Genomic DNA, 23,164 nt, shown 5'->3' with positions numbered 1-23,164 from the left:
TTATGAATTAGTCTGTTATTTTGTTACAGCAACCTGAACAACCTAAGACATGTGGATTAAAAAGAGTAACATAATCATCTCATAGGGTGATTATGAAGATTAAATAAGTAATCGTAAATAGCACTTAGAACAGTGCCTGGCATAGAGGTAGTTTTATTAAAAAGTTATTCATTTAAAAAATATTGTAGGAAAACATTTTTCATCTAATTCAAACGTTACTTATGAAACAAGGTAAAACAAACCAGGGAAAAAAAGAGAGAGAGAGAGAGAGATGTAAAAATAAGTTAAAAATCTAAAAAGATATTTTTGGTAAGAAAAACTGAAAGCAAAATAATATTATATGGGAAAGAATTCTGTATGGTAAATTTTTGTCATAAACTAAAATGACTGATTATTTAAGAAAAAGGGATGTTTAGGATAAAACAGAAAGTGCCAGCATATCATAAATGTTTTAAGTTGTAATGAAGTTCATAAAGAGAAGTTATTTTTTAAAACTATGTAATTAAGTTGGCTATAAATAAAAGGAAATTATAATAGTGTTTGTAGAGATTGGGCTTTGATATTAAAAATACACTAATACACAAAAATAGAACAACAACATTTTTGCAAAGTATTGATTTACACTTAATAAATTATAAGACATTTTAATTTTGAACCTGAACATTGAACATTTAGTGCATCTTATTGTTTTCAGCTTTCTCACCCTTTTAAGACCTGAGATAATAATTCTCTGCTTCAACTTTTGTGTCAGCTCCTGTTTCTTTTTTTTCTTAGGTACTAACTGCTGTTTCTAGTCTGATGCTAAAATTATTTTACCTTTAGGATCTAAAGGAAATGTGTTCTTCCAATATAACACACTGTGCTCTTGACTTTTTAAAATATGTCCAAATTGTTCTATGAAACAAAAAAACTTAACTTATGAACCAGAACACACTCTTCCTATGTCTTATTAATTCAAGTACCCTTTTATTAGTTTTCACTTGCAGGTTATCTAAATGGACCCCCCCTTAAGGAAATGCAGTCACACAAGCTTTGTTGTCTTTTGGTAACTGGCCTGAGAAAAACATTACATTTTATCAAAATAATTCTTATGTTGTGGGTAACCCCCCATATAGGTACCGAGGAAGGAGAGCTAAGCAGAATCCTGGCACAATTAGCGCCTGAAGAATATCTCAGTTTATAGTGTTACTACTCAATTACTTCCTTTTATATAATCCTTCATACATAATCATATATTAGTTTATAGAATTAGGGCCTGAAGAATATCTCCATTTATAGTGTTACTACTCAGTTATTTCCTTTTATATAATCCTTTATATAATCATATATTAGTTTATAGAATTAGGGCTTGAAGAATATCTCAGTTTATAGTGTTACCACTCAGTTATTTCCCTTTATATAATCTTCTCTATATACAATCATATATTAGTTCATAGAATGAGTACCTAAAGAATATCTTACCACTCAGTTATTTCCATATATATATATATATATATATCTTAGTTCATAATCGGAGGAATAGACATGGTACAGAGCATGAATTAAGGAATAAGCAGCTTATAATCAGAGGAATGTCTGGAGCAAACACAGTGCAGAGCATGATTTCAGGGAAAAACAGCTATACCAGGACAAGAATCCATGGCCCAGGCAGCAGCATTCAGTATTGTAAAGATACCTGCTGTATGGCAGGCTTGGGGCAAGAGCCACTCCTCCTGATAAAGGAGTTATGGGACCTTGCTCCAGTTCTTGTGGAAGGCTGCCCTCAGACCAGCAATCCCTTGAGCATCCGAGGGCTCAAAACCCCTCTGGATAGTCGCACCTTGGTGACTGTGAACTTTATCAGCTCTTGCTACTGTGCTAGCTGGAAAAGCATCCTCCTATAGAATTCATTGGAAGCTGCCAGCAGGTGGCGGTAGACCCTAACAACTCTGTCACGGCTGTGTGACTTAAGCATCCTCCTATAGATCGTCTTAGGACTTGGGTGCCCATAGATAGAGGTATTGCACACTGCACCATCTTCACTGTGCACGGCCCACCTCCATGCCTCGGTGACCTAACAGGGGTGGACCCCTTGCGGCTCACCGTCCACCTCCTAGCTTAGGTGACCTAATGGGGGTGTTCCCCTTGTTTTATTACTCACGACTCTATCACTATCCTTAAAGATGACTTCACTAACTACCCTGCCCCCAAACTATACTCAATAAATACAGATGCTTCTGGACATTCAGTGCCTCACCTGTCTCCGCTTATAGGTGGTGTGCTCCCCATGAGCCCAGCTGCGTTTTCCTTGTACTTCCGTGTCCTGTCTCTTTATTTCTGGTATCCTGCGCCTCAGCACAGCATAAGGAATACCCACGACCCTGTGGGGCCCTTAGCCCTACACTTTCTGTGCTTTGTCTAGAAGAAAATTCCCTGTGAGGGAGGTAAGTAGCTTTTTCAACTTAACAGCTATATTTTTTAGGAATAGAATGGAAGGCAAGTTTGCGCTAAGCAGTTCTCAGCTTGACTTTTCCCTTTGGCTTAGTGATGTTGGGGTCCCAGGATTTATTTTCCTGTTTTCTCCCTTTGCTTTTTAAAATCTTTCAGATAAAGCATTTTACCAAAAAGTGAGTCTGTGGTCTCCAGTTTCATCTGATCTCTCATAGCTAGCATGGTTTATTCCCAGAAGGGTAGAACCCATGTTGTTAGGAGAGCTCATTTTTAGCAGGATGTGAAGTGTCACACCCTGTGGAGCGAATATAGGGGGAAGAAAGGAGAAAAACAGCAGCAAACAAAAAGGGATAATTCTGGAAAATCAATATAAGCCATATTACTATGAAGTCCATACATCAGTAGGCAGGTATGAGAATGGTTTATGTATGCATGTAGGTTGCTGTTATTTTCTTCTGAACTTTAAGTTGTCTAGCTTCAGTTTGCAGGGCTTTAAGAAAGCACAGTTTACTTTTCAGTGATTTCAAATTAGGAAAAATGGGGAGGGGAAAGAAAAAGAAAGAAGAAAATAATTGAAAACATTATTTTGGAGACTTTTAGCCAGGAAACATTTTAGAATTTAGTCCAAACTATAGAAAATAATAAAAATTAAATAACATTAGGCAAGACTAGAATCTAATGTGTACTATAGTTGTTGAAACACAAGTTTTCTCTCTCCAGTTCCCCATTTTTACTATAAAGAAATCATGGTAGGACCTATTTGCTTTACTATACTTGGCCTAATTATTTGTATAAAGTGCCGCAAGAACAATTATTTTTCACACAGGCTTTTTAAATGACTTTGATGGAGCTTTGTTCCGTAGAAAAAGTCTCAGATACAAAGCCCAGCCATGCTTTTTACCATCAAATACACATGAGTTGGGCAAATTCCCCTCCTCTTGAGGTCCCAAGCTCACTTGGGCCTGTCAGAAAGTTACATTCTTTACATACCACAGATCAGGAAGCCTGTATAAGGACTGTGTAGACAAGGTTTGAGGCCACTTTTTCCAAGGGGCTTTTATTGGCTCTGTAAGTCAAGTTTGAATCCTTAAAGAAAAGCACACCATTTTAGTCAAAGCCTTGGTAAAATAACCAGTTTCTCCAATGGTGTTCTGTTGCAAAAGAAAGCATTCTTATGGCACTTATGCAAATAATAATGTTTATTTTCTTTCATCCCACCTACTGCCCACCCCGTTTTTCTGCTTTGTGTCACTTTCATTTGGTGAATAATATTCTAACAAGATTGACTATTACAGTTATCCTGATCTGATGAGATTTTCTTAATGAAATTGACAAAAATATCAGTCTTTCTTAATTGTTTATCAGTGTTTTGGATGACACACCGGGAAGGGAAATAGGAAAGGCTCTACATCTTTTTTCTTATGTGCTCCACCATTTGCCCTGAAATTTGAATCTTAGAGCCTACCACCCACACAAAACTGCCATTGTCAGCCTGCTCCAATTCTACCCAAATACTAGCCATTGTCATACTGCAAAGTTCCTATAACCTCCTTCAAAGGAGTACAATATTGTATTTGACCACTTTCTGACCTCCCTGGAATCCACCCTGCCTCCAACCACAGTAGAATTAGAATCTAAATTCTGCAGCTACCTTGATGGCAGTCTCTGTAGGGAAGCAGCCTGCAGCCTCCTATGGACTCCCATCAAGACCGGTTTCCTCTTCCCTCAATCTTATTGAAAAGCGAGGAAAGGGAGGATTCAAGCACTTACACGTTCACCTGCATTTCATTACCCAGGAGAAAGAAAATAAATCAGTGATGCATTTCAAAGATCATGGTGCAGAGAACCACAATTAGAGCTTTTCCCTGGGCTTAGAGAGGAGGTGGATGTCTCACTGTCAAGTCCACGTCCAACGCTGGAGTCTTGTTGGAGTCCATTTTTCCCCCTGGCTGTTTCTGGACGACTATCCCCAAATATCAAGGATATCTGAGAGAGTGAACCATCAGAATAAGAAGCGATTCCCACAGAGTTCCATCCCGCAGGGAAGGGAAGGGACAGCCGGGGCAGGCCTGAAGCCTGGGTTGAGCGGCACTGTGCCTTTCATTCTTCACGGAGATCTTGGACCTAGAGTTTCCACGTTTAGAAGAGATGCGGTTGTTGACTGCTTGCCTAGAATCCCTGATGGCTCTGAACGGGTACAGAGGCCTAGGACAGAGGCATGGTGTGGAAGGACCCAGCCACGGCCATTGGAAGAGCAGCTTCCAGCATTGTAAAGCTGTTCGCGACCTGCATTTGTTTTGCTTTCGTTCTGGACAAGCCAAATCCGTCCCATTCTCCGTCCTTATTCCAGCACCTTTCCCTCTGCGAATTGCACTGAGTTTGTTGCTGGGGCCCTCGGTAACTAGGGATCATGGCTCAGCCAAGAAAAATACAGGTTTTCTTAAGCCTGAAGGCACTGACTTGAGGAGGGAGTGTGGGAGTAATGCCAGTAGCAGCTTTTTATTTAGTTTTTGTTTTTATTTTCTAGTCACTAGACCACCAGCGACAGTTGCACCCAACGGCCAGTCGATCTGTCGCAGCGACGTCCTTTCCCTGAACGCAGGGTTTGCGGCTGACAGCTCCACATGTTTGTCAGAGCGGGGATTGATCTCCCGCCGCACGGTTGAAGGCGACCAAAAACTCGCCTTAGTCTTCCGCGGTGTAGCTGGCGTTCGCCTTGTGCCCGCGCCTGCCGGGTCCTAGCGCCGCCCTATTCCCACACTAGTGGGTCCTGCGCGCGTCGCCGCTCCTCCCACTGACCGGTTTCTCACACTCACTTCTTTAGCAGCACTGGCCTGACAATTTTCCTGTTGCGGCGGCGCTAGCTGAGCCAAACAAAACGTTTTCCTGCTTGCTCCGGGAGTCCCATTCTCCATCCGAGGCCCTCTAGTTGCGGCTTTCTCGCCAGCAGAGCGGAGCTGGCGGTTTTGCTGTCACAGCACATGTTGCTCGGAGTTTCTTGGTGGCCGAACCTTTCTTTTATCTCAGAGTACGCAGTTTCTTGGTGACAGCACCGTTGGTTGCGCCACAAGGAATGTTGACCTTGACAACCCCGCCGACCCCGTCGCTCTCAAGCTCCAGGCACCGACGTTTCGCAGAACTGAGGTCTCTTGGTCGCCGCACAGCTCGTTGCTTGGTGCCTCCATTTTCTCGGGGTGATAGCGCTCAGGTCCGCGATCTGAGGGATTGGGAGCTTCCCCAGGGGCGCTGGGCCTGGCGTTCCGGGGCGGCGGCGGCGCTGGGGGTGGGAGGCCGCCGCTCTCGGAGCCGATGACCGGGGAGCTGCAGGGGCGCGGTCTCTTCCCAGCGCAGCCAGCGACGCCGCAGAACCCGCAGAACAGCTCGGCCTCCAGAGCCCCGTCCTGTAGCGGCGCCTCTGGCGTCTCTGTCTCAGGACCCCGCGGAATCGCCGGCGTCGGCTTGTCTATTCTAACAAGTTTCGATTTCAGAGTGCCTGTGATTTCTTTTCGTTTTGTTTTGTTTTTTGTTTGTTTGTTTGTTTGTTTTGTATTGCTTCTCCTTCCTCAGCCTCCTGGCCTCCTGAGTAGCTGGGATCACAGGCGCGCGCCACCACGCCCCGCTAATTTTTGCATATTTACTAGAGGCTGTTTCATAATATTGACCAGGCTGGTCTCGAACTCCTGACATAAACAATCCGCCTGCCTTGGCCTCCGGAAGCGCTGGGATTACAGCAGGAGCTACCGCGCCCACCAGGTGACTGAGATTTCTACCCCCTTTCCAAGTCAGGGAGTAGCCAAATGTGATTTCTCAGCCCAAGCAAGTCCCCACTTGGAACAAACACCTATCTGGCCCTGGCTCTAATTTCTAGATCGTAAGAGGTCGCTGTTTCGCCACAAAAAGGATGAGTTACCCCCTGACTCATTTCCCAGCAACTCTGGGTTTCCTGTAGCCTCTGATTTTTAATCGTAACAAACCCAGAGATAGCCCTTCCTCAAGTTTCTTTTTTCTTTTTTCTTTTTTTTTAAACAAAGTTTCGATCTTTCGCCCAGGCTAGAGTGCAGTGGCTCGATCTCGGCTCACTGCAACCTCTGCCTCCTGAGTTCAAGCAATTCTCCTGCCTCGGCCTCCTGAGTAGGTGGGATTACAGGCGCCCACCACCACACCAGACTTCGTATTTTTAGTAGAGAAGGGGTTTCGCCACTTTGGCCAGACTGGCCTCAAACTCCTGACCTCAGATGATCCACCGCCTTGGCCTCCCAAAGCCTCAAGTTTCTAAATCGTGTCAAGTTTCGGTTTCCTATTAGTAAGCCCTGATTTAGCTGAGCAGATGTTGAACTCCTGTAGAAATCTGTGTACCAGCGAATACGACTTATTTAGGTTTAGTGATGACCAGTTTAGCAGTGCTTGGGAGCTCTTATACCAAGTCTGGCTTCGCAATATCAAGTCCCGTCTTCGCTACATTGGTGTTTTTTAAACTTCCATGGAAGTCAGGAAATGCCAGCAAAAACGATTTCTGGTTTATGAAGCTCCATTTGGCAATAGTAAGTCCCGCCGAGCGCGACTTTTTCCTCTTGTGGACCCAGCTATTACGATATTTTAGTCGTAAATTGGTTTAACGGTGATTGGATTAACTGGGATTTTATTGGGTTTTTGTTGTTGTTTTGTTTTGTTTTTGTCGTGAGAAATGTAGACTTATGTGTAACATGTACGGGTTTAGATATGACAGAGATATCCTAGCATAGAATTGCATCGTTTAGTAACATTTGTAATTTCTTCTTTGCAGGGCTGGTTCTCTGTAATTTTTGCTTATTTTTAAATTCTCTTTTTGTGTCTTTTGCTCTGAGAACGATGTTACCAGTAGCTACCAGTGTGTTTGCTTTGCCTTTTTACTTGCATTTTAGAATTTGTTTTTAAATTTTATTTTTATTTAAATATTATGTATTTTTCTCTACTAATTTTGAGTGTCACAGCTTTGTGCTCCTTGGCTTGAATTTTCTCAGGAGCTGGGGAGCCGAGCTCGGTCTCAGCCTTGCTGCTGTCAGATCTGGGATTCTGTCTGGCGGCTAGGCTTCTGTGTGGAGCTGGCGGTTTTGCAGCATCGCTTTTGCCAGTAGAACTCACTCAGCGTTTTCTCAGTTGCTGCACCGTTCTTAGCGCCCAACGTAACGTTTCCCGTACGTGTAGTCCATAAGTTCTCGGTGCCGTCATTTTCCCGGTCCTCGCACCGCTAGTATCTCCTAGGAACTTCCTAAACCCCGTTTTACTGTGCAGAAGGGTGATTGCACCGAGCGTCTGTACCAATTAGTACTTCAGTAATGCCGTTAGCCTGCTCTTTTCCTGTGATGATGCATTAAATCATGTTAAAATACGTTAAACGGATTAAACACATTAAACGGATTAAAACGCATTAACAGGTCACAACACATTTAAACAGAGTCGATTCATTCCTCCAGACAGGATGTTTCGGGGTGGAAGCACCCCTCCTAAGAGCCCGCAGTTTCTTTCTAGCAGCACCTTTATGGCTCCTAAACAGATAATTGGTTGGTAACACCACCGCTAGCCGCTGGGTGTCGGCGCTTGCTGAGTCCCAGCGCCGCCAGATTCTTGTTAGCGAGGTCCAGAGTAGTGCAGAGGCCTAGCGGACAGTTTTCCTGTGGCTGCAGTGCTCATTTCCCGGACACAGATTGTTCCTGGTCGCTAAAGAGCTCTTTAATCCCTGCGTTCTGTAGCGCGCGTTCTCTGTAAAATTGGCTTAATGTCCGTTTCATTTCGGCCCCTTTTCTCGCAGTTTTTCTGTTGGAATCACGATTTGTTTTGGTTCTATGTGCTCTCTAAAATTTTATTGTTTTTTATTTATCTACTAATTTTCCTACTAGCATTTGTTACTACTGAGTTTTGTAATATCTGGGTGCCCTCTGCCCACGAGCTCCGGAGAGCATAAATACCCAGGCTGATGGGAGTGCTAAAGGCTCTGCCCCCTCTAGTCAATCAGCGCAAACCAAAGGCTTAGGTTCTCCTTCTGAGGCTTAAGCGATGAAGCAACATTTTCCTGGCTATGGGAAGCCGGATTGAGATTCCGTAGAGGTGGTGCCAGAGCTCCTGCCTCCACCTGTGTTGAATTCAGAAGACTGTGGGCCTGGGCCCTCCCTTTGTGTCCAGTACTAGTAGAGTACCCATTGGACAGCTGTCACACGAAGTCTTGTTTTGCAGCCCAGACTGGAGTGCAGTGGTGCGATCTCGGCTCACTGCAATTCGCCCGCCTCAGCCTCTTGAGTAGCTGGGATCACAGGCGTGTGGCCCCACACCCAGCTAATTTTTTTAGTGTTTTTAGTAGAGACGGGGTTTCCCTATGTTGGCCATGCTGGTTTCGAACTCCTTACCTCAAGGGATCTGCCCCCCTCGACCTCCCAAAATGCTGGGGGGTTACAGGCTCACCCACTGTGCCTGGCCTGATTTCGTGATTACTTGAGTGGGGACCACAGAGGAGTGTCTGATGCTGTTGGGGCCATCTGGTCATCAGAAATGCCGAAGTCTGAAAAGTCATCTCAAAGGGCCAATCTTAAGTTCCAGTAAGTAGGGAAGTTGCAAATTTTGTGACCACTGAAATAATGGCTGATAATCCTTTATGTCTACAGTTTAGCAGAATTCAGGCCCCTCTCATCCTCCTAATCTGGTGGGCTTTCATTAGCTTAATGAAAATGGTTTAGGCCAGGCGTGATGGCTCACACCTGTAATCTCAGCACTTTGAGAGGTCGAGGATGGTGGATCACCTGAGGTTAGTAGTTCAAGACCAGCCTGGCCAACATGGTGAAACCCTATCTAAAATGATTTAGTTTGGGGAAAGGCTATTATATTTTTACATTTATATTTATTTTTATTTTTAAAATAGAGACGGGGTTTCACCATGTTGGCCAAGCTGGTCTCGAACTCCTGGCCTCAAGTGACCCACCACCCTCGGCCTCCCAAAGTACTAGGATTACAAGTGTTAGCCACCATGCCCGGCCACAAAAGGCTATTATGATATAAAGTATAAAGTGAATTTCTCCCAAAGTTAGGTTGGCCTGTGTCTATATATATAGTGATAGAGAGCAGTTTGGAAGTTAAAGGCAAGATGGAGTTGGTTATGTCAGATCTCTTTCACTATCACAATTTTCTCACTGTTATAATTTTGCAAAGGTGGTTTCATGACTTTAAATGATGATGTTTTGTCTAATATTAGAGTTTTCATGAGTAATCTATGTAACTTATTTTTGTAAATAAATCAATTAGGTAAATGTAATGGAATAAATGCTAAGTAAACTTATGCAATTTGGAATCTTATAGTTAGTACAAGGCACGGTGGCTCACACCAGTAATACCAACCAACACTTTGGGAGGCCAGGAGAAGATCACTTGAGGCCAGGAGTTGGAGACCAGCCTGGCCCACGTGGTGAAACTCTATCTCTACTAAAAATACAAAAATTAGCCGGTGGTGGTCCCTGTCTGTAATCCCAGCTACTTAGAAGGCTGAGACAGGAAAATCTCTTCAACTCAGGAGGCGGAGGTTATAGTGAGCTGAGATCCTTCCACTGTCCTCCAGTCTGGACAGACAGAGACCCCATCTCAAAAAAAAAAAAGCCTCTTAGAGTTATAGTATATTAACTAATTGATAGCCATTAAATGTCTGAATCATTTTCAACTTTAAAAAAGTATTGTAGGAAAATATTTTTCCAAAAAAGTGTTATTATTAAAAGGAAAATAATTTTATCTAATTCAAAGGTTATTTTCCAAAAAAAGGTAAAGGAACAAGTAAAAAAGATATGTAAAGAAAGTTTTATATATATAAAGATATTTTTGGTAAGAAAGGCTAAAAGGAAAATAATTTTATATGAGAAAGAATCCTACATGGTAAATTTTTGTCCTAAATTAAAATGACTGATTATATAAGAAAAAGGGATGTTTTGAATAAAACAGGAAGTGCCAGCATATCATAAATGGTTTAAGTTGTAATAAGGTTTGTAAACAGAAGTTTTTTTAAAAAAACTATGTAATTAAGTTGGCTATAAACAAAAGGAAATTATAATAGTCTCCCTGATAATTGAATTTTGATATAAAAATACAATAATACAGGCCGGGTGTGGTGGCTCACGCCTATAATCCCAGCGCTTTGGGAGGCCGAGGAGGGTGGATCACGAGGTCAAGAAATCAGGACCATCCTGGTCAACAAGCTGAAACCCCGTCTCTACTAAAAATACAAAAATTAGTTGGGCATGGTGGTGTGTGCCTGTAGTCCCACCTACTCGGGAGGCTGAGGCAGGAGAATTGCTTGAACCCAGAAGGCGGAGGTTGCGGTGAGCCGAGATCATGCCATTACACTCCAGTCTGGGTAACAACAGCGAAACTCCGTCTCAAAAAAAAAAAAAAAAAAAAAATACAAAAATACAGAAAAAACTTGGTTAGAACAATAAAATTTTCATGAAGTATCGATATACTCTTTTTTTAAATTTTTTCTAGACATAGTCTGGCTCTGTCACCCAGGCTAGAGTGCAGTGGTATGATCTCAGCTTACTGCAACCTCTGCCTCCCAGGTTCAAGCAATTCTCCTGCCTCAGCCTCCCGAGTAGCTGGGATTACAGGCGCCCGCCACCACACCCGGCTAATTTTTGTATTTTTAATAGAGATGGGAGTTTCATTATGTTGGCCAGGCTGGTCTCGAACTCCTGACCTTGTGATCTGCCCGCCTAGGCCTCCCAAAGTACTGGGATTACAGACGTGAGCCACCACACATGGCCTAGGTTTTTATTTGCTTAGAAAAACTGAGATTTAAGAAATTAAGGTTACTATATCCATGTAACTTTCTGCATTTGTTTTAAAGTTTTTGTGCTACCAAGTTACAGGGCTTTGACTCCTGGGTCGGAAAAGGTCACCAACACCTGCTAAATCTTAAACATTAACAGCAACCAAAGCCTCATCTTCAGACCTAAGAGAAGATGAAAATCAAAACCTGCATTTATGAGACATGGATTCAGAAAATAAACTATTCAACCCCTCTAATTCCAGGGGCTGTTGCAGAAGTGGGTGTTTGGGCTTGTAAGGACCCACTTTAAGAGATAAAGTTAGTTTACTATTTCTCTATAAATTAAACAATTGGTGTTTGGTTTGTTTTGTTTGGACAGGGACTAGCTCTGTCACCCGGGCTTGAATTCAGTGACATGGTCCTGGCTCGCTGCAACCTCCACCTCTCAGACCCAAGCAACCCTGCCCCTTCAGCCTCCTGAGTAGCTGAGACTACAGGTGTACCACCATGCCTGTCTAATTTTTGTATTTTTTGTAGAGACAGGGTTTCATCACATTGCCAAGACTAGTCTCAAACTCCTGAGATCAAGGAATCCACCCACCTACACCTCCCAAATTACTGAGATTATAGGCGTGAGCCACCATGGCCAGCCTATAAATTAAATATTAATATCAAAGGAACACTGATGCAAGTCCAGCATGCGGGCCCCTGTGTCAGATTAACAATGTTTTCTTGGAGGATTTACCCATTCTTTTTTTAAACATTATGAAAGGTTTATAAAATTATAGTTTATGGGCAAGTTTATTAAAATTTAATATATTTGTCTATAAAATTTGAGAAAAATTTAATTGGCTTCTTGCTGTCTTCGTTGGGTCTTATTGTTTGGGAAAATAAATGTCAAAGAGTAAAAGGTTTTGTTTTTTTTGTTTTTGAAATCTTTGAGTTACCACTTTGACTAAATGAATGACTGACTTTACAATGACCAGTGATCCTATTTTGTGATATCAAGTGTTTTAAACCTTGACCTTATTTTAAGTATTTTACAAACTTTCCAAAATCCAATTCTAAATTCAGTCTTCTTTACTCCATTAATTTTTTTGACACAGTCCCTTGAAATCCAAAGAGACACATTTGGCTTACTTGGCATAATAAAATCACATAAGATGCATTATTAAATATGAAATAATCGGCTAGGCGCGGTGGCTCAAGTCTGTAATCCCCGCACTTTGGGAGGCCGAGGCGGGTGGATCACGAGGTCAAGAGATCAAGACCATCCTGGTCAACATGGTGAAACACCGTCTCTACTAAAAATACAAAAAATTATCTGGGCATGGTGGCGTGTGCCTGTAATCCCAGCTAGATAGGAGGCTGAGGCAGGAGAATTGCCTGATCCCAGGTGAAACTTCGTCTCAAATAAACAAATAAATAAATAAGAAATGATGTTTAACTTTCTTTGGATTGTATTTACATAAATGTGTGAGTATGTATTATAAAATTGTATGAGATTCCTGTGATTCTGAAATGTCAGTATATGTTATCAGAACTAATTATGATCATTATATTAAATTGTTGTATCCAATAGCTATAACCAAAGTTCCTTTTCATTTGCATCTTTAACCATTGCTATTCTAATACTTTTACCATCCACAATTACTGTTTTACTTTGATCCTTTCATAGGCTGGTTTATAATCAGCTATAGACCTCTGAGAACTCCTTTTTTTTTTTTGAGGCAAGGTCTCATTCTGTCACCCAGGCTGCAGAGTGGTGGCATGATCACTGTTCACTTCACCCTCAATCTCCTAGGCTCAAGCAATCCTCCTACCTCAGTCTCCCAAGTAGCTCAGATAACGGGTGCGCATAGTGCACCCAGCTAATTTTTAAATTTTTTGTAGAGGTGGAGTCTCCCTATGTTACCCAGACTGAGCTCAAACTTGTGGGCTCAAGCAATCCTCCCACCTCAGCCTCCCAAAGTGCTAGGATTACTGGAATGAGCCACCACACCCAGCCTTTTAATACATTTATTGTCTCTTCATTAACAAATGTTCAGTGTCTATATTGTGCTCCATAGGGATCGAGGTTCCAGAGATAAATTATCAACAAGCAGAAATGGACTTGGCCATAAAGTGACACCTTCATGAGTTGAAAATAGTAAATATAACAACAAATAAATAAGACAGTGTTTATACAATAAATGCTTTTTTGGTTTTGTTTTGTTAAGACAGAGTCTCACTCTTGCCCAAACTGGAGTGCAGTGGCATGATCTCGGCTCACTGCAACCTCTGCCTTCCTGGGTTCAAGCGATCATCCTGCCTCAGACTCCCAAGTAGCTGAGACTACAGGTGCTCACCACACCTGGCTAATTTTTGTATTTTTAGAGAGATGGGGTTTCCCCATGTTGGCCAGGCTGGTCTCAAACTCCTTACCTCAGGTGATCCATCTGCCTCAGCCTCCCAAAGTGCCTATAATCCCAGCAATTTGGGAGGCCAAGGCAGGCAGATCACGAGGTCAAGAGATTTAGATCATCCTGGTCAACATGGTGAATCCCTGTCTCAACTGAAAATACAAACATTATTTGGGCACAGTGGCACACACCTGTAGTTCCAGCTACTCAGGAGACAGAGGCAGGAGAATTGCTCAAACCCCGGGGGACAGAGGTTGCAGTGAGCCAAGATCATGCCACTCCACTTCAGCCTGGTGACAGAGCAAGCCACTGTCTCAAAAAAAAAAAAATTATATCAGGAAACTTAACACAAGTGTGTTGGAAAGGTAAGTATGAGGATGCTACATTAGGCAGTATAGTAAGAATAGAATTATCCATGATGCTTCCACTTTGATATGAATAATGCAATGAACAAAGTGGGGGAAAAAATCTGGGCCAGAAGTGACCCACATCTGTAATCCTAGAGCTTTGGGAGGCCAAGGTGGGAGGATCATTTGAGGCCACAAGTTTGAGACCACCCTGGACAACATGGTGAAACGCTGTCTCTACTACAGATACAAACATTAGCTGGGCATGGTGGCATGCACCTGTAATCCCAGCTACTCAGGAGGCTAAGGTGGTAGAATCATTTAAACCCAGGAGGCAGAGGTTGCAGTGAGCTGGGATCATGCCTCTGCACACCAGCCTGAGAAACAGCAAGACATTGTCAAAAAAAAAAAAAAAAACGGAAGGTGGAGTTACCATCAGGAATGTGAAGGTGGGGTTACCATCATAAGAGCAGTTTCTAAGACTAGAACAACTTTATTATGCGCTAGGCATGGTGGCTGACATCCATAATCCAAGCACTTTGAGAGGCTGAAGGAGGTCTGGGCGCGGCGGCTGATGCCTGCAATCCTAGCACTTTGGGAGGCTGAGGTGGGTGGATCACCTGAGGTCAGGAGTTCAAGACCAGCCTGGCTGTCATGGTGAAACCTTATCTTTTTTAAAAAAAAAAAAAAAAAAAAAAGGAAAAAAAAAAGAGGCCGAAAGAGGAGGATCACTTAAGGCCAGAAGTTCAAGACCAAACCAGGAAACATAGCAAAATGCAATTTCACCAAAAAAAAAAAAAGCTTTTATTTTAATTAGCTGGGTGCGGTGGTTCCTGCTTGCAGTCCCCGCCTCTCAGGAGGCTGAGGAAACAACCAATCTAGAAACACAGTGAAACCCCATCTTTACCTAAAATGCAAAAAAATTTAGCCAGGCACGGTGGCACAAACTTGTTTTCCCAGCTATTCTACAGGCTGATGGAGGAGGACCACCCAGCTACTCTGGAGATTAAGGGAGGAAGATAGGTTGAGCCTTGGAGATCCAGGTTGCCAAGAGCATGATGTGAGTAACTCACCATATAGGTACTGAAGAAGGAGAGCGAAGCAGAATCCTGGCACAATGAAGTCTTCAAGAATATCTCAGTTTATAGTATTACTTCTCAGTTACTTCCTTTCATGTAATCCTTTATATATAATCATATATTAGTTTATAGAATTAGGGCTTGGAGAATATCTCAGTTTACAGTGTTACTACTTAGTTATTTCCCTTTATATAATCCTCTCTATATAATCATATATTAGTTCTTAGAATGAGTGCCTAAAGAATATCTTACCACTCAGTTATTTCCATATGTGTATGTATATATATGTATGTATATATATATGTATACACATACATATATATGTATATGTATGTATGTACATATATATACGTACATATATATGTACATATATACACATACATATATGTATATATGTATATATATGTATGTGTATACATATATATATACAACTATATCTTAGTTCATAATCGGAGGAATGCCTAGAGTAGACACAGTACAGAGCATGAATTAAGGAATAAGCAGCTTACAATCGGAGGAATGCCTAAAGCAGACACAGTGCAGAGCATGATTTAAGGGAAAAACAGTTATACCAGGACAAGAATCCATGGCCCAGGTGGCAGCATTCAGTATTGTAAAGATACCCGCTATATGGCAGGCTTGGGGCAAGAGCCACTCCTCCTAATAAAGGAGTTGTAGGACCTTGCTCCAGTTCTTGTGGAAGGCTGCCCTCAGACCTGTAATCGCACCTTGGTGTCTGTGAACTTTAATCAGCTCTTGTTACTGTGCTGCTCAAAAAGCATCTTCCTATAGAACTCATTGGAAGCTTCCAGCAGGTGGCGGAAACTCTGACAGTCTGTCATTACTGTGTGACTTAAAGCACCCTCCTACAAATCTTAGAAGTAGCTTGCCCATAGATAGAGGTGTTGCACACTGCACACAGCCCACCTCCATGTCTCGGTGACCTAATGGGGTGGACCCCTTACTGCACATAGCCCTTGCCTTGATGACCTAATGGGAATGAACCCTTACTGAGCACTGTCCACCTCCTAGGCTAGGTGACCTAATGGGGGTGGACTCCTTGTTTTATTGCTCATGACCCTATCACTATCCTTAAAGATGACTTCACTCACTGCCCGCCCTTAACCTATACACAATAAATACACATGCTTCTGGACATTTGGGGCCTCGCCTAACTCCACTTATAGGTGGTGTGGCCCCTGAGCCCAGCTGCGTTTTCCTTGTACTTCTGTGTGCTGTCTCTTTATTTCTCCGATCCTGCACCTCAGCACAGCATAAGGGACACCCCGCGACCCTGTGGGACCCTTAGCCCTACACATGGCACTGCATTCCCACCTGAGCTACAGTGAAAAGCCCTGTCTCAGGAAAAAAAAAAAAAAAAAGGACAATAGGTCAAGCATCCTAAGCAAAAAATAAAAATAAACAAATAAATAAATAATGAAGCCCACGTCATCACATTACCCAACTTCAAACTATTCTATAAGGATGCCATTATCCTAAGCAAATTAATGCATAACAAATATTTCATGTTCTCACTTAGAAGTAGGAACTCAACCTGGTGCACAGGGACATAAAGATGGAACAATAGACAATGGGGACTCCAAAAGGAGGGAGGGAGGGAGTTAAGGTGGTAGAGGCTGAAAAACTTCCTCCTGGGGACTTAGTTCACTCTCTGAGCGACAAGGGGATCAATAGAAGCCTCGGAGTCACACAATATATTCTTGTCACAAACCTACACATGTACCCACTGAATCTAAAATTAAATCAAGTCAACAGAACACAGAATAATATAATAAAATAACCCCCCCAAAAGATTTTAATTTTAAAAAATGGGCAACTACCCTGGCCTGCTCTTCAGTAACATCCCAATCTTTAGGCATCTGACAAGCATTGAAGAAAGGGCTCCAGTCTGCTCCAGTACTAGCAATGCATTTGGGGGCAATAATGAACTTTCTAACCAGGGTCCCCCAAAAGGGCTTTCTCTGCACAAGAAAGGTAGTATTATTTTCTTTTCAATTCCTAAAGCAAACTATTTAACTAGGTAATTTCATCTCAGATGATAGGACTTCATGTTAATCTTATTAATCTTATTAATTCTATGTCCCGATGTAACTTGCTCCTAAGAAAAAGGTTCCCACACACCTTCCTGAAATCTGATTTGGACTGCCCACGAGACCAGAGGATTATAAAAACGCAGATGTTGACTTCTGAGTCCTAGATACCCGGTGTTTGCTGGTGAAAGTACGCCATGGAGCTGCTGTCTCCGCTTGCAGTTTGGCAGGCCCGAGATTCCTCAAAGGAGGCGACGGAGCCAGATGTCTCCAGCCCTGAGCTCAGTACATTCGGTGTCCTGGATGCTCCCTTCCTGTCCTTACCATTTCGAGTTCTCCTGGGACGGCATAGAGTTCCACTGGGACCTACTTTCTGCGCCCTGCGTTCTTTGCAGAAACTGCCAGTGAAAAGAAGTCTTTCCCAAGTCTCAGAGCACCTTGAGACGAGGCACAGAGTCAGCTGTCTGGATCCGGCGCCCGCGACCCAGGAAGAACCGCAGGAGCCTTCGGGAGAGCGGGAGTGTGCAGAGGGTCCCAACAGACGCCCGCCCTCGTAACCTCCCTGGCAACTCGCCCTTCACTCGGTGGTCAGACTACCGGAGCCAGAGACGTCTGTCCGAGGAGATCTTTGAGAGTGTCTGCCTACTGCTGACCCTCGGAGCCACCAACCAAAGTTCCAAGACTGCTGGCTGCAGATTGCAAGCACTTGGGGGCAGACGCCCTAAGACTGTCCACCCCTACCATTGGAATCTTGAGTCCTGAGATTTCCGCTAAGACCTTCCATTGGACCATCTCTTCTAACGGTTGATGTTAAGGTAACAGCTAAGTTCGTTCAAACGTGATGGAAGACGTTTTGCCTTGAGATCATGTTGTGCCCTTTTCATTCCCCTTCTCAATAAAATTGTACACAACTGTGAAATTCTTGTTGCCTGTGTTCCTGCTGATGTTGGGTAAGGATGAGGCTCAGGGGTGGGAGGTTGGGGGGCGGCTGGTTGCTGGTGCCAGTGCTATCACGGGGACCCTTGGTCCCCTAGATTTGCTGGTTGCCGGACAAACAAAAAATACAAAAATAGTGTGTCTTATGCAGAAAATAGAGAGGAGAATTGACCAGAGATCATGCATGACTAGTGACTTACAGGCTGGGTCTACAGGAAATCCGGTGAACAGGCAGCAGACCTGAGAACTTCCTGCAGGAAATTCTCCTGTTCCAAGGCCCTGGAACTTTGCACTCTTCTATCTTGAGGCCTTGCTAAACTCATAATTTCTGGAAGTTTGCTTCTAGACTCTTTAAGATTTTCTACATAGGCTCGTGTTCTGCAAGTATGGATAATTTCATTTTTTCACCTGCAATGTATATGCTTTTTAACTTCTTTTCTTACTTTGTTGCACTGGCAAACAACTCCAGTACCTTGTTGAATAGAAATGGTTGGAGTGAACGAATACCTTGGCCTTGTTCCTGATTTCATGGGGAAAGCATTGAATCTGTCATTGTTACACACAATTTAGCTAAAAGTTTTTGTAGATATTCCTTGTTCAGTTGAGGAAATTCCCTCTATTCCCATGTTGCTAAGAGTGGCAGGAGCCCAGAGTGTGCAGAGGGTCCCAATAGACGCCTGCCCCTTAATCTCCCTGGCAACTTGTAACCTCCCTGGCAACTTGTCCTTCCGCTCCGTAGTCAGATTACTGGAGCCAGAGACATTTGTCCAGGAGACCTTTGAGAGTGTCTGCCTACTGCTGGTTTTAAGTTTTAAATCATGAATGGGTATAGATTTTCTTAAGGGTTTTTTGTGCATCATTTGATAGGATTATATGGTGTTTCTCACCTAGCCTATCAATAGGGTGAATTGGCCAGTCTTGGTGGCTCATGCCTGTAATCTCAGCACTTTGGGAGGCCAAAGCAGGCAAATCATGAAGTCGAGTTCAAGACCAGCCTGGCCAACATAGTGAAAACCCCATCTCTACTAAAAATATAAAAATTGGCCAGGCATGGTGGAGCATGTATGTAATCTCAGCTATTCAGAGGCTGAGGCAGGAAAATCCCTTGAGCCCAGGAGGCAGAGGTTGTGGTGAGCTGAGATCTCGCCACTGCACTCTAGCCTGGGCAACAGAGGGCAACTCCAAGACCTCAACTAAAAAAAAAAAAAGAAGAAGGAGAATCATACTGATTGACTTTGAGTATTAAATCAGCCTTACATGTGGAATAAATCTTACTTGGGCATAGTATTATTCTTTAATGTACATTTCTGATTTTTGTTTGTTAATATTTTGGTGAGGATTTCTTCATCTATGTTTAGGTACAATATTGGTCAGTAGTTCCCTCAGTGTACTGTGTTTTCCAGGAAAATGCTGATCTCATAAAATAAGTTGAAAAGTATTCCATGTTATTTTATTTTCTAGGATAAATAATGTAGAATTTGTCTTATTCAGATTTATTTATTTATTTATTTATTTTTGAGATGGAGTCTTGCTCTGTCACCCAGGATGGAGTGCAATGACATGATCTCAGCTCACTGCAACCTCTGTCTCCCAGTTCAAGTGATTCACCTGCCTCAGCCTCTAGGACTACAGGTGCGCGCTGCCATGCCTGGGTAATTTTTCATGTTTTTCAGTAGAGATGGGCTTTCTACGTGTTAGACAGGATGGTCTCAACCTCCTGACCTCATGATCCACCAGCCAAGGCCTCCCAAAGTGCTGGAATTTCAGGCATGAGCCACTGCACCCATCTCATATCTTATTTATTATTTTAATATTAAGTAAAATTAGTCAGTGAAATTGTAAAAACCTCTTGATTTGTTTTTTGAAAGATTTTTGACCATGAATTCAATATCTTCAGTAATTACAAAAATTTACACATTATTTTGCCTGAGTTGGGTAGACTATGATCTTGCATGTTTGATCCATTTTATCTAATTTGTTGAATTTATGAGTACAGAGCCAGTTTTAGATCATTTTTATTTTTTTATTTATTTATTTTTGAGATGAGTTTTGCTCTTGTTGCCCAGGCTGGAGTGCAATGGCAGGATCTTGGCTCAACGAAACCTTCACCTCCTGGGTTCAAGTGATTCTCCTGCTTCAGTCTCCCAAGTAACTGGGATTACAGGCATGTGCCATTATACCAGGCTAATTTTTTTTTTTTTTTTTTAGTAGAGACAGGATTTCTCTATGTTGGTCAGGCTGGTCTCAAATTCCCACCCTTAGGTGATCCACCTGCCTCGGCCTCCCAAAAGGTTGGGATTACATGCGTAAGCCACCGCGCATGGCTTCAGACCATTTTCAAAAGTTACCATGTGGGCCAGGCAGGGTAGTTCATGTCTGAAATCCTAGCACTTTGGGAGTCCAAGATGGGCAGATCACTTGAGGCCAAGAGTTGGAGAGCAACCTGGCCTACATAGTAAAACCCCATTTCTACTAAAAATGCAGGAAAATTAGCCCAATGTGGTGGTGTACATCTGTAATCCCAGCTACTAGGGAGGTTGAGTCACAAGAATTACTCGAACCCAGGAGGCAGAGGTTGCGGAAATTATGCCACTGCACTCCAACCTGGGTGACAGTGGGAGATTGTCTCCAAAAAAAAAGGAAAAAAGTTGCCATTGTGAATAGGTTGATCAACATAAAGACACTGCTAGGTAACAGTTTGCCTCTCTTGATTGGCTTAAGGCTATTCAGTCAGCACTATGTTGCAAGAAGCAATCTGTATGGCCTGCTCTGGAGAGCTACTTTTGCCCCAGGCTTCTGATTAAGTTTAGGCACTGAAAGACAACTGCTGTTCAGAGCTATGGAGTAGTAATTTATTACCTTGTTTTGTTTCACCTGGACCTTGGGATATGGAATTATTTTATCTGAAGTCAAAAACAAGCCTGCTGCGGTGGCTCACAACTGCAACCCACAGCACTTTGGAAGGCAGGGCAGGAGGATCACTTGAGGCCAGGAGTTTAAAACCATCTTGGGTAATAAAGTGATAACCCATCTACACACACACACACACACACACACACACACACACACACACACACACATTAGCCAGGCATGGTAGCTCATACCTGCAGTTCCAGCTACTTATGAGGCTGAGAAGGGAGGACTGCACGACCCAGGATGGTTGAGGCTGCAGTGAGCTATGCTTGTGCCACTGAACTCCAGCCTAGGTGAAATGCCAGAACCTGTCTCAAAAAAAAGTGGAAAAAAAAAGCCAAAAATACTGTGGAGTGGCCCTTTCTTCAAGTATTTGCTTGCTTTCTCTAACACCACTCATTCTAGTGCCCCTACTGAGCTTGAAACGATAATGCTTTCTTCAGGTGTCAATGCTGGTGCACCTATCTCCCAAGGCTGTCTCAAAACTCCAACAGGGAGGACCTAGTGGTACCAGGTGCAACTTCCCTAGCACAGAGCAAACAGCAGTCTGGGAACCTGGAAACAACCAGCTCTGTGAAACCAAGGACTCTGTGAACAGGAGAAATTACTGGTTCCAGACATAGCCAGTTTTAGAGAAAGGAATGGCATTGTCATCAAAAAAAACACAGACTCGATTGTTTGTGACAGAAAAACTGCCACAAATGCTTATACAGGGACAGCCGACATGGAGAACTAAGGGAAACTACTGAGAGCTGCACCTCCATGGAGTAACTGCCATCCGGCACAGTGCCAGTGAGAAACCCGCCACTCCATGCAATGACCCAAACTGCCACGGAAATGCATCTGATGTCACCAACAAGCGGTGCTACCAGGAGAAACGGCCACTTTTGAAGAAAACAGCTAAGAACACCACTAAGAGACACTCGGCTCCCAGGAAGAATCGGTAGTTTGTTCCAAAACACAGCCTGATAAACCGAGAACTCCCGGAGTGGTAGCACCAAAACAGGGTCACTCAGCACCTCTGCAGCCTGGGCTCTAGCAAACCTCACAGAAGCAACAGGGCAGTGCTGCCACCAAGGAGCATCTTGAGCGGCAAAACCAGCAGTAATGCCATCGACGAAAGGCCATTGAGGCATTAAAAGTAGAGGATTTAGTTCTGGGGATCACAAGCCAGGCAAACCAGACAGAAAAGCTGAGGGCTGACAAAACAAAAATTAGTAACTATTGTTTTTTTTAAAAGGGCAAGTTGGCTGAAATGTACGTGCACACACACAATAAAAACAATACACTTAGAAAAATTCATCAAATGAAAATTCAAAACTAAGCAAAATATAGAAAACTGACTCTACGAAGAAGAAAATCTAAACACTTCTAAGCACAGTGGTTTCACAGCTGTGAGATCACTGTCATGCCTATATCAATATCTGCTTGGTCTCACCGAGACTTCTAACTAAGTGACTACAGGCACTGCTAAACCTCTACTTGCTACTCCTAAAAGATCTTCTTCATCGACATGCCCAGACTTCAGTATTTAAAATTCAGGCATAACTAAAGCAGGATAAGTTATTATGAAACCGAAAGCTACTGGGACTAAGAAGTCACAGGCATGGCTACGCTAGTACTGGTTGTGACTAAATATGGACTTGCAAGAGCTAAGAAATCACATTCACAGGAGTGTTGTGAAAAGCTGCAAAGGAGAAAGGACTTACAGAGTGCCTACATAAATTGGTTATCAGTAACATATAAACAAGCAACAACAAACTGGGAAGGCCACAGGAGGCCTCTGAGGAGGAAGGCCTCTTCATGCCTCATGTTCTGGTGCAGGGTGATCTAGGCTCTGTTACCATAAACATTGTGCTCAAGGATGTAAAACACCTTTGTAGCACTATGACATAGCCAGACTCATAGGCTCCTTGTAAGGCCCACGTTCTATCAGCTACAGATAGATAATAAGCTAAAGTTAACCACATGTTCTTGTTTTGTGAAACTCCCACACTGCCACTGTTATCAATCCTTAGAATGGCACACCAGTTCTGGCTCCGGTTCACTGATTCAGTTCAGGCTCACTGATTCACTCCACCATCACCCTCTCCCCACCATTACTCCACCCCTACCCAGATCAAAGTGATGGTAACCAATAAATAGAGTGAATGATCAGAGCTTGGGGCCTTCACCGTCACCTCCAGAGTGATGAAGTGATGGTACCCTGGTCCCACTTTTTCTCTTAGAC

At 43.0% G+C, this 23,164-nt stretch overlaps 2 long non-coding RNA genes across 2 annotated transcripts in view; one reads left to right on the top strand and one right to left on the bottom strand.

Annotated features, from left to right (window-relative positions):
- LOC144581464 (uncharacterized) overlaps positions 1-18,004 on the top strand; it is a 29,201-nt gene extending 11,197 nt beyond the window's left edge. The window contains exon 2 of the long non-coding RNA XR_013532325.1: positions 2,253-18,004. This is a non-coding gene — a long non-coding RNA (uncharacterized LOC144581464). The remainder of the gene's footprint in view (positions 1-2,252) is intronic.
- Positions 1-23,164, bottom strand: part of LOC144581463 (uncharacterized) — a 49,251-nt gene that overhangs the window by 20,930 nt on the left and 5,157 nt on the right. The gene's annotated exons all lie outside the window — the stretch shown is intronic.

Source organism: Callithrix jacchus, chromosome 2, assembly GCF_049354715.1.
Source record: "Callithrix jacchus isolate 240 chromosome 2, calJac240_pri, whole genome shotgun sequence".
In the NCBI taxonomy this organism is placed as follows: Eukaryota; Metazoa; Chordata; class Mammalia; order Primates; family Cebidae; genus Callithrix; species Callithrix jacchus.
The sequence above is the reverse complement of the archived record's forward strand: the minus strand, read 5'-3'. Positions and strand labels throughout refer to the sequence as shown.